General features: G+C 34.8%; 1 protein-coding gene across 1 annotated transcript in view; it reads right to left on the reverse strand.

Moving 5' to 3' along the window:
- The window catches only part of WDR72 (WD repeat domain 72), a gene marked incomplete at its 3' end in the record, with an annotated part of 66462 nt that overhangs the window by 20728 nt on the left and 33514 nt on the right, over window positions 1-12220 (reverse strand). The window lies entirely within an intron of this gene.

Genomic DNA, 12220 nt, shown 5'->3' on the forward strand with positions numbered 1-12220 from the left:
TGCTCCACAACTTACAAGCCTGTTCTTCTACCTCTTTTTTTCTCCCTTTGTGTATCTTTACCAAGCCACCATAGCACCCAAGAAAAAATTAGCTCATGTCTATGGGAAGGGGGAAGCAGGGGGTATCGCTACTGTGGCCCCCAAATACATCAATACGTGCCATTATCTTTAACAGGTTTAAGACAGACATACCACATAAAAATTTCATGGTAAGTACAATTCAAGTGTTATTTTACCTAGCTACCTTCTCATCTCTAAAGGCCTTTTTTCCACTGGGATACAACTTGTTCTAGGAATGCTATTCCACTTACACTCTTCCATTATCTGGCAGGGATTCCTACACTGTTTCAACTCCTCACATAAGTACTTTCTCCACACACCAGCCTTCTAGACCAGATGCATTCTATTGCAGGTTTTGTGCTAAAAACAGATTTGACAAGAATGATCTTGACATTAATTTTACATAAAGGAAATAAAGTGGCAACATCACATGGTAGATTTTTAGAAGGCAAACCAGACTCAAAAATATACTTAGATGTCACTTTGATACCACTGAAGAGACACTGCTTAGTTCTCACAGCATGGGTAGTATCAACTTCTACATAAAACAAGTCTTGAAGTATTACATGTGACTTTTTCTTAGAGACTTTTGGCCTTCTTTATCCACTGTGCTCTCACTTTATACCAAACATAACAGGATAGAAGCAACAGAAAATTAGCATCAAAGTTCCCAGTGCCTGCAGAATGAATCATGCTGTATAAAATCTATCAGCTATTCTACTGATTCTAATCTCGTTTTACAAGTATGTAATATTCAGTGGTTCATCGTGTTCCTTTGAGCTTTCTCTTGTGAGAAATTGTATTTTGATCCATTAACATTTAACAATTCAGAAAAAAGATCAGTCCCTCCTTTATCCACTACTTGCTGCCTGGTAAGGCTCATGAAAAATATTAGAAAGAAATTGAACAACTTGTTTTCAGGTGAAATTTTAGTTAGATTCGTAGGGGTGGGGATGACCTTAGTTGAAGTATTGTCAAACGACATCAGAAGATTCTTTCATTAACGGAAGCTGCACTGCTTCTGATTTTTTGGGGGGTGGGGGAATTTTTTCTCTTATTTGTCTGAGTTTTTTTGGCAGCTTTGTACTTTTCTATTGTGGCAGTCATTAGACTACAGGTTCTTAACACAGGCCCAATACAACAGTGCACTTAAGTACATGATAAAAGTCTGCCAGATAAGCAAGACTTTCTCTTTAAAAGAGTAATTAGTTCATTATTAAATATACTTACTATAAAGAAATCTGCTAATTTAATCAGTAAAATTCCACCATCCAACTGTCTGCTCTTGTCTACTCAGTGAAGACATCCTGTGAACAAAGTACACACACTTCACCTTTCCAAACAAGTATTTTTAAGCAAAACCCAACATGGGCCACTGCATCTTATAGTCTTTAAGAAGTTTCTTGATATGATAATTTCTGAAATATCACAGTGAATTCTGAGAATACAATATCAATATGTTTATTTCAATGAAGTTAACACTTATTTTTGTCATCTTTGCTGTAATCTGACCTTCAATCACACTACAAAGACAACAGAAACTTTAAAAAGCACTTACCTGTTTGAATCACTTACTGTTCATTACCTCTGTGGCAATCAATCACACTGACAATATACAGGATTATTTGTTTTTTAAAAACTAAAATGCAAAGAACCTCAGCTACAGAAATTAAAGAGGAGGGTGGGGCAATAGACTTTGCCAGCCAAAACGTACTGAGGGCTAAGTATTTTCTGTGGCCTGATCATGCCACTCACTAGGTTGACAACAGAAGTTTAGAGCTCCTAACTTTTTTCAGAATCATATCTCATCATTGGAGTGCCTCTAGGCTCACAAAAAATGAGCATGTCACAGCTGCTTGTAAAAGCTATTTAGCTACTTCTACCCTGTCTCTTACATTTGTACTTCATGGAGCTGGAAGAACTGTTTTAACTGAAGCATGGCTACCATACCTACGGGTCTTAAACATTAACTTATATTGCCAATGACAGCTCTGTTCTAGTCTCTGTGATGCTTTATCCTTGATGGTAGGAGGCAATAAGTGTATTTGGTTTTGTTTGTTTGGGGTTTGCATTTTTGGTGGGGGTTTTGTGGTTTTGTTTTGGGGTTTTTTTTGTTGTTGGTTTGTTTTTTGTTGTTTTGGGGGTTTTTTTTAAATACAGAATAGCTTAGTGTCTTTACCTGAATAGATGTTTTTCTCTTTAACCCTTTTTAAGGAAAATAGTAGTATTACATATAATATACATAAGAGAAAGAATTACCTTTTGGGGACATATTTACAGGTGCTATTTCACAGGTAGTTTTCCAAAGTAGGAAACCTGTAATTGTCTTATGGAATTGTCTCAGAAAACAAATACATAAACAATGCACAAAATGGCTGGCACAGTGTAAATTAAAGCATTAAATTAATTCCTAAGTCCTCCGAGCCCTTGGTTGCTAGAGATTGTAGTCAATAGTAGTAAAAAAAATTGGCTCCTTGAAATGTGCTTGGTGGACAGCAGCTTGATGATTGGCAGCACAAATAGAAGACAAACGAGAAAGCCTTCAATCTGCAGCTGATGCACAGGAAGAGCATGGGGAGCTGAGTTTACAATAGAGAAAACATTACCAAGCTAATGGCACAGGCAATCATTTGACCACCATGCATCTCTGATAGCAGCAGGGCATCCATTTTCAGTTAAGTGTTAGAGTACCTTTTTGCTTTCTCTGACCACTGCAGGGGTAAAACAACCTAGTGCGTGAAACCCACTGACTGGTAATAAATTACTATATTGGATACTTTTTGTTTTCTTTCAGCAATGACTTTACTGTGTATTCCTGCTATCATTACCAATTAAAGTGGAGATTGCGTTAGCAAGCTGTATCTAACTGTATATCAGTCCCTATGCTCCAATTGCTTTGGCAAGTATCACAGGGTCAAGAGGCTCCTTTGACCTTTATCAGCTAAGTCTCTCTGACCACTCACTATTTGAAGCAATCTCAGCTGAACAGATGGACACTTTTGCAGACTCTATAAACCTTAGAATATAAAGATAAATGAAATTGTGTTTGGGGTTTCAAACTGGTTTATGAGCATAAAATATTGTTAGCAAGTTCCAGAAAAACTTCAGGTTTTCAAATAGCACATCCTAAACCTAATACTGTGAACACAACACCTCTTTATCTACTAAGAAATTGTATTTTTTTTGTTCTAGCTTCTACAGATAAAACTGAAAACTTGATAAAACTTACAGTTCTAGTTAGTACAAAGTCACTTCTGAATTTAGAAAGCCTAATTTAATTACTTTAATCATTAAAATACAAGCAAGAAAAAATTTACCATGCATTTTACCATGATGATCAGTTAAGAGCGGCATACAGCACATGATCAAACAGATCATTCAGTGGAAGAATACCAAAACAGTTGGATATTACAGAGCATGCAGAGAAGGCTTGGACCTTCATTTTAAATTTCCCTATCTTATGTTTCTTAAAAGCCCTTACTCTAAGTCACTGCACCAAAATTTTTGCCATATATGTGAGAGAAAACTTCAAATTCCCTAGGTGATGCTTGAATAACTATTAATAACTAGATGTGTGGTTTTGTGATCATATTTATGTATTTGTAACTGAAAAATAAGCTATTGTTTAATAGTAACATTGAATGGTCTTTTGTTTGAGCTAAATCACATCAGCAAACCTGCCTTATTAAGTTCATAACCTTAAGTAACAAACGTTATACGGGCTTAACTAGATTTAGTGTTGAAAATTTCTTAAATTGGATAAAACCATGGGATACTTTTTTTTTTAAGCCTGGCTTGGTTTTCAGAAGAATAAATCCCCAAGAGATACAATTCTGACCTGCATCTTTCTCCAGGATGTCATGCATGTTTCATAGCAATACTGTCCCAAAACATTTTTCAGTCCTGCATTCTAATATCATCCCAATTCAACCAACAATTCAAAACAGTCTTACTAATAATGAACGCACTGCCCTTTGCAAATATACAGCTGTCTTATTTTCTTGTTCATCTGAAAGGATGAACAATTTGGAATATGTGCAAAGATGCATTTAGTTAAAAAGTTACAAACAGCAGATATGTAATTGAAATGGCTCTTAAACATACACCAAACACCATCTCTAAAAGAACCTACATAGGGAGAAAGGATGCAAATTATCAGCTACACTTTAATCTCTACTATATGCACCTTCTAATCCAATACAGCTCCTATCAGCAATCCATACATGCACACTCCCACATCTAACCCCACCTGCTTCTTGGAGCTTTGAATTTAGGGAGCATGTGAACAGTTTCTGTCACTAAAAGCATCCGTAGCCTCCTAAAGTAGGCAGGCCAGGCTTACCCTCTCCAAGGCAATACTGGCCTTATGCATCAGGTGAGGATCATGCAGAGTGAAGGTGCTACTATACCAAAGTCATTCATGTTCCTTAACTTCAGCCGTGGCACTTAGTCATAGGACATAAGATCCTCTTGAGGGTGGCATTGAGGACTTTTTTCTTATTCATTTACCCTTTTTAAACCTCAGTATTCACATATAAAGAACTAAGTGTCAAAAGCCTTAAGTCAACAGTGGTGCCTCAGTTTGCTTTCGCTTGCCATCTATACTTGACCTGAGGCTTCACCATTTGGTCAATGTAGTCCAAAACACACATGTCAATTCAGGGTGAATTTTCCCAGGAAAATATTTTAAGAAATATACATGATATATAGATAACTTTATACAGACAACTTTTGCTTTGCTCTAAAATTCATATCTCTGTCTGGGCACACTAGATCAAAAAGGCAATTCGAAACAGAATACCTTTGGCAAAATCTCTTCTAACACTTTTATTACAGAATAAAAAAATGAACTGGAGATCCACTCATCTTAAAATAAGATCCATCTTTGACATGCACAGTGTCTGCACCATGAAAAGTTTAGGTGGAAGGGAAGTATATATTGTTATTATATGAAGTCTTATAAATATTTATACTCCATATTCAGATACTCTGCCTATATCTTAATAAATTAATCTTGAATGTAGAAGTAAATACCCTAACTATATCTTTAGAAATACCTAGGGCTCAGAGATGGGTGGTAACCAAAATATTTTCACTTAGGAAAACACTTAGGAAAAAAAGCTGTAAGATGGAATATCTCCCATGTTTCCTAGATCATCAATTGGACAAACAATGCTACAGCCCTCCACAAAACACAAACTACTGACTCATGGATCTAGGAATTACTATTCTGAACAATTTACTGGATGAATGAACATCCAAATATCTGTGAGAATGCTGAACACAGAGGTACTGCCAACATTACCTTAGAAGGTAAAAGCATGAAGATATTGCTTTGTCCCAAGAAGGATTGATGTATATAAAAATTAAGTTACCAACCCATGGCTGGCTGCTGACTCCAATCGAAACATATTTGCCCTGGGCCGCTCTGACAGTGCATTTCACATATTGGATGATAAGAGTCCCACCCATAAAATTTATCTAAGAAAAAAGTACTAGATCAAATCCTAAGCAAGTGACTTTCTACTAAAGAGGGAAAAATAACAAAACACAAACATGAGATTAAATTCTTAAATATTAAAATCCTGTCTATCCTAGAAAATGCCATTCTTGAAAACTCAGGAATAGGCAAGCTGGACTTTCTTCAGATCCCGTATAATTCTAGGATGTATCAGGACAGCAGCTAAGCCTCTGTACATACAGATTTCATACTGTTCTTTCCCTGAGAGTTGTACAACCTTACTCAAGGCAGTAGAACTGCATAGGCTTCCAAGGGGACAATATTTCCAAACAAACATTCTCAGACATATCTGGTTGGCTGATTCATCTTTCCCATAAGTATTGCAAATACCAAAACTGATCACCAGAACAAATTAAGGTTTGACTGTTAATATGTAGAAAAACATGTCATGAGAATGGAAATGTAACCACTGCCACTGCTTTGTTTTAAATTGAACCACAGATCAGCTTAGTATTTTATTTCTGCTATTTAACTTAGACAAGAAATACTTGTCAGTTATCAGAAGGAGTCTAGCAGATAGCAAGTCTTTTGCAGAAGAAGGTTTGGTGTTGCAAGTCCTAGTTCTACAATTGCACTTAAGGTGCCAATGTATTTATGAAAAAGTCATTGCTCTTTGTTTTGAACAGGTGAGGTGGAAGCCTAGGAAAGTCTCATAGATATGAATTCCTGTTGATACTTTTCTTCATTAAAATAATACAAATTAAACTATAAGATGACAGGAACTTGATGTTCTATATTCTTAAACTTAGCATAGAAAAGATGATTATCACAAGTATAAAGATTCCACCATCCTCCCATCATGAATGGTGAAGAATTCTCAAGAAAATCACTCGCCAATGTGAAAATATAAAGGTTATAATAGAGATGATGTCATTTATTTAGAATTGTTAGAATTAGGTAGAGCACTTAAAAGGAAAATAAATTAAGCTGATCTACAGAAGAAATTGCACCTCAGGTACTAGAAAGTAGTAAAGGTAAAATGTAAGACAGGAAAATTCAAACTGAGTATGACTCCACATTCAGAACTAAAAGAAACAACCATAAATGGAAAACAGGACATCATCAACAGCACTTCAGTAGGATAGAAACCCCATGTTTCTATCCATAAACATGTCCCTAAAAAACAAAACACAAACTTTGCTACAGTTGCCAAGGGACAGAGAAGGGAACTGCAGCATGACAGTTGAGGTATGGGAGAAGACAAAGAGGAAGACAGCAACATCCAGGTTATCTTCAATAAATAGTCCTTCAGTGTGAAATACTGCACGAGGACTATTGATATTGACATTAAAGTTATTTTCAGTAGGACACTGTAGCACCTTCTTTAGCTTCATCACAGGGTCCAATTAGTTGTCCAGGTAAGGAAAACAAAATTTTTAAATCAGTCACTTTCAGTATAACAGTAGAGAAAAAAGTTTATAGAAGTGTATAGAAACAGTGTCTGATATGTTGAAATAAATAATTAAGGCTTGTTCTCAGATTATTTCTGTCAGCCTGTGTTACTTACTATCCACACCTGAAAGAGTGAAGTGTGCCACATCATCGCCACGGCAGCTTTTTGCTTTCTTTTTGCTTTGAGGTTATCGATGGAGAAAACACTGACATCAACAAATTCTTGACTTGGTGGACCAATTCAGAAAATGGCAGTAACTTTCAGCAAAGCTGACGTGTGGTCCCAGCTATCACTATCTCTCAGGATTGTGATGCCTTTTAACTGGTACCAATTTAATTTTAGAACTCTAAAGTTATTAATTCACTATACTTACGTTGCTACCTTGGTCCCTCAATAAAATACTTTAATGTGAAATTTCACAGGAAATGTAGTACTGAAGTGCTTTGCATCTGAGTTATGGGAAATATACATATATATATACACACACACCCCCTTTGTTTCTTCACTCATTTTCCTATTACCCTTAATATACTACTAAATATAGCTTCTAAACACCAGTCTCTGTAAAAAAATAGAAATACCCTGGCAGCAAAAACATAAAGGTTAACAACTTAAAGGAGAAGTGTTCTACTACTTTCGGGTTTGCTTTGTTCTTAATAATCCACTTCACACAAATGATCAAGATCTGTAATTCCTCATAATAATACTCTAAACATCACAAAACAAAAGAAATAAAAGGAATCCATGTCTAACACACCACTGCTTACGGTACCATCCCTGATTTCATATTTGATAAGTATTATTGGGTGTTTGTGCTTGTAACTCATTTCCATTTTTCTATCAATTTTTCCATCAGTGAGATTTAACTAGTAGTGATTTTCCAGGCTTCCAATAAAAATTTTATTTTTAAATTGCATCTTTTACTATACTAAAACAAATAACTGCTACTGTCCTTCAGTCTTCATTTGTCTTTTACTTATTTTGTGCAGCAACATAAAGTAGATATTTCTTTCAGTATTTATAATTTCTGTACATTCTTTTTTCTCGTTTTAATCAACAATAAAAATACAAACTTTGGCTTTCCTACTATAGAAAACACCTCTGTTTCAGAAGCATTCTGCCTTTGCATATTTTGTTCAGAGCAGAATATGTATGCTGTTACATAAGTGAATAATAAGTTCTTTATAACAACTAATACTAGGTATGTCAATTCAAAACGTTTAAAATGCATTTACAAGTGTTACGGCAACTGGTACTTAACTACTCTGGTCATAAACATTTCTAATACTGCATAAATCAAAAGGAATTTTTATAGATCTTGTGTAAACCCTATTTTTGATGTTTTGACTCTGCTTTCTGCACCGTACATTAACGCTCAAAGAACAGTATTCTATGAAATTCTTGAGTGAAGATATCAAGCAATAAGTATACCTAACATTCCTGTAAAAGTTAATGTAAATAAATACTTTTCCCCCTCATCTTGTTCTTGTCTTATCTACACAAAAATTTCCCTTTTCAGGGAAGGTTTAGCAGGTCCAAGGTTTAGCAACTATTGCACAAATTTTAGAAGCCACTCTTCCTCCAATTTTTTTACCCTGAAGCTCTAATTCCATTATTGAAACCATGAGAAATATCAGTGCATGATAAACACAGATTTATAACCAAATTATTTAAGCTGAAAATCTAAGAAACTTTACAACATGAAAGGTTCCTGGAACACCAGGAAAACAATTTTCAGACATATTCAGCATTTTATGTGCATCGATGAAATCTTCATATGGCATGCTGAAGCTTTTTTTTTTTTTGAACCAGCTTTTTACACAGCTTCAATTTTCAAAAACAGCTATGACAAAAGTATAATGAGAGCTAGTTCCATACAAACACCATGAACACACGATCTAGTGTGTAGTCTATTGTAATTAAGACCAGTGATTCAATACCTATTGCTACTGGCCAGGTATCATAGCAACCTTGTGTCACTGAATACTGCTGGAAAACTGTTCAGCACCAGCAAGACTATGCTTCAGGAAAATCTACAATGGCACTACAGATTGTCAACATCTGTGGAGGTTGTTACAGGGAGAACAACAAAGAAATCTATTTTAAAAAATCCTATGCTTAGAAAATTGAGAGGGATACTACAGTAGCACTACAAAAAGGAAAAACTACGGAGGAAGGAAAGACCATTTTTTGTCATTAGTTATGTAACTCATGCACCCATATCCTAACAGCCATCCATACAAGCTAGAGAGTTGAAATTATGCTGCATTACCACATTGTTTACACATATCCACAAAGTAGTCTTTTTTTTCCCACTAAATAGAAGCATCATTTATCACCAACATTAATCTGAAAATAACAGACCCATTTTTAAAATAATATTTAAACTTCCAAAAATGAACTCTAGATAGTCTTGTATAAATCTGCAAAAAAAAAAAAAAACAGGTTACTATGAACAAGAACCCAATATTGATTTTTCTGCGGTGCAGTAAAGCATCTCCATTCTATTTGGCTGCTGTCAAAGCCACTCTTTAACAGCTGGAGTCAAATTGCACTATTTACAGCAAGAGCCCTTGTCAAGTGGACCATAAGTATTCTAACAATACACTATTCAAATGGCACTTTGCCACACAAATTGCTGACTTGATGAATACCCTATGTCAATGACTAAGGCCAATATAAAAGTTTCATTTTTATGAGAGGTTTTACATTCACATATTAAGTAAAGCTTTCTTGAAGAACTATTAAGCTATATATTTTGGGTCTTTTGACATTGAAAATAATTAAAATCTGTTTAAATATATCAAGGGGATTTGACAACATTAATATGGATCTTGTGTTAACTGCATTTGTCACACTCATCTGTTATTGGTACTCCCACTGGCACGTGCAGCACAATAAAAGAATTAAAATGGTCAAAACACCATGAAATCAAAGGATTCTGCCTTTGTATCTGTGATTTACATGGCGACAAATGTTTTGAAAGAAAGCCTTTGAAGCTGGGCTGCTACATGAGGATATTTTTCGTCTTTCTTCTCAGGATGTACTAAAGAGAGACCATTACTTTGCAAATACTGTCTTAAATACAACATTAATGATCAAACAAGGTAATAATAAATATTAAGAAAAAGTGTTTAATCTTACACAATATTCATGTGGTTCATCTCACTGAACAAAATGAGGATCAGTCACAACTGTAATACCAACAGAACAGAATAGCTACCCCTCATTTTTTGTTACATAAGCCTTTAAAAATTGGATTCTTAAAAAAAGAGGCTAGAATTGACTGCTTTGGATTTTGTTATCTTTTTTGTTGGAGGTGGTGGTTTTTTGTTTTTGTTTTAAATAATAATGTTATTAACAATGCAGTGTGGTGTTAAATTTCTAATACAAAATTGACAAAGACACAAATTGATAATGAAATGCTCGTTGTATACATGCATATTAAAACATTTTGATAATCTGAAAAATCCATGATAGCTTCATCTGTACGGTCATTATATGCATATTAATATGGTACGAAATGTTGAACTCTCCGATATCCACAGAACTGTCACTAATTTCATGGGATCTGGATTTCAGGACACTATTTCAAGATGATAAAATACAATGACCCAAAAGAGTCAATACAGCACTTTTTCAAAAACCTAAAAAAAGCTTTCTGCATAAGGTCTAAGAAAAACAGTGGACTTCACAACAAGCCTTCATTTCAGCAATAACAAAAACAGTGTTAAAAAAAGCCACAGAGCTCCACGCTCCTTTTGTGTAGCCCCGATTGGGCTTCTGGAATAGTATTAAGGGGACCTCTATTGTTATATTCTTCCCAGGTTCAGCTACCCTATACATTTAGCCTCCAGCATCTCCCACACAAATCCACAGAACATGCTCTAATGGGGACAGAGGTGGAAAGAGGTGCTGGATGTTATGGATGACAGATTTTTGATGAATGAGAAGTGGTTTCCCAAGCATAGAACTTAATTTGATAGGAAGTTAGACTAAAATAACACGACTACAATGACAAAAAGAAATTGAAATTAAAAAAAAAGACGGTCATAGGGAAGTCCAAGAGCTATATTATTCTCTCAATAAAAAGTTTTAATTGGGACAAGAAAATTAGTGAACAGTTTAAACAAGAAAACAGAATATTTTATTTAGAAATCAGAGAAGCTGAGATGTATGTCTGATCAAGCAAAATGCTGTAAATTATTATTACAACTCCACTGCCACCTATTGTGATACTACTTCCAATTTAAGATCATGATAATCCCCAAAGCATGTTAAACTCCAAACTTTAAAACTTACCAAAAACAATTTTCCCATATTCCTTGAGCAGCATATTTTCCTTCCAGACACTTTGTTAAGTTCATGTGACTTTCAATTTAATAGGTATGACCAAAACTACACTCCAAAGACAACTCCTATAACTTTTTTCTGTTGTTCTTCTTTAAAAAGGCAAGAAGAAACTATTCCTTTTAATAAACTAACAGTGAGATCAGATTCTGTGTCAATGGCCAACTAGTGCACCATCTGCCCCACAACATGCTCAGCAGGATTACACTCTAATAAGACTTTTCAGAAAATAGGATCAAAAAGAACTTTAGAAATCAGACTAAGGTTAATAAAAGGTCAAAGATAAATTTTAAGAGTTTAAACAACAACCATTAAACACTTAAAGTTACATGTAAATTTATAGGTACAATAAAGAAAAAGACCAGAAAACAAAATTGAAGAATGAGGACTTGGATTAAGTTGTACTTTATCAGACAGAATTTTGGAATATCCAGTATTTCATTCACCATAATTAATAAAGCCAGAAAATGGACAGAGACCATTCTGAAGGCTGTTTCCACATGTAAGTTGAGAGAAAATATTTTTCATCTTCCTGTACTTGTGGGAAGATTTTTATTTTTTTTTTAATCTTCAGTTCGGGGTTCAGGAACAGCAGACATGACTTCCTCTGTTTATTGTAGAGAATGGAATTCCCAAAATCCGTTAATTAAAAAGAAGTAAACATGAACAAAACAACACTGAGGTGCCCTATTCTTAAGACAAACCCACATCAAAAGCCCAGTGAATACATTCACTCCTGATGCACAAACAGGATTTTCATAATAATAGATGTACCATTCTTTATCTTCCAACTTGAATAAGGTAATACCTACCTCACTGAATTTGATGTTGTATTAAATTTGGGACACTTAATTGGTTTTACATTTATCAAATACAGGCTTTTAAAATATCTACAA

The sequence above is a fragment of the Pterocles gutturalis genome, unplaced genomic scaffold (genome assembly GCF_000699245.1).
Source record: "Pterocles gutturalis isolate BGI_N339 unplaced genomic scaffold, ASM69924v1 scaffold33023, whole genome shotgun sequence".
Taxonomy (NCBI): Eukaryota; Metazoa; Chordata; class Aves; order Pterocliformes; family Pteroclidae; genus Pterocles; species Pterocles gutturalis.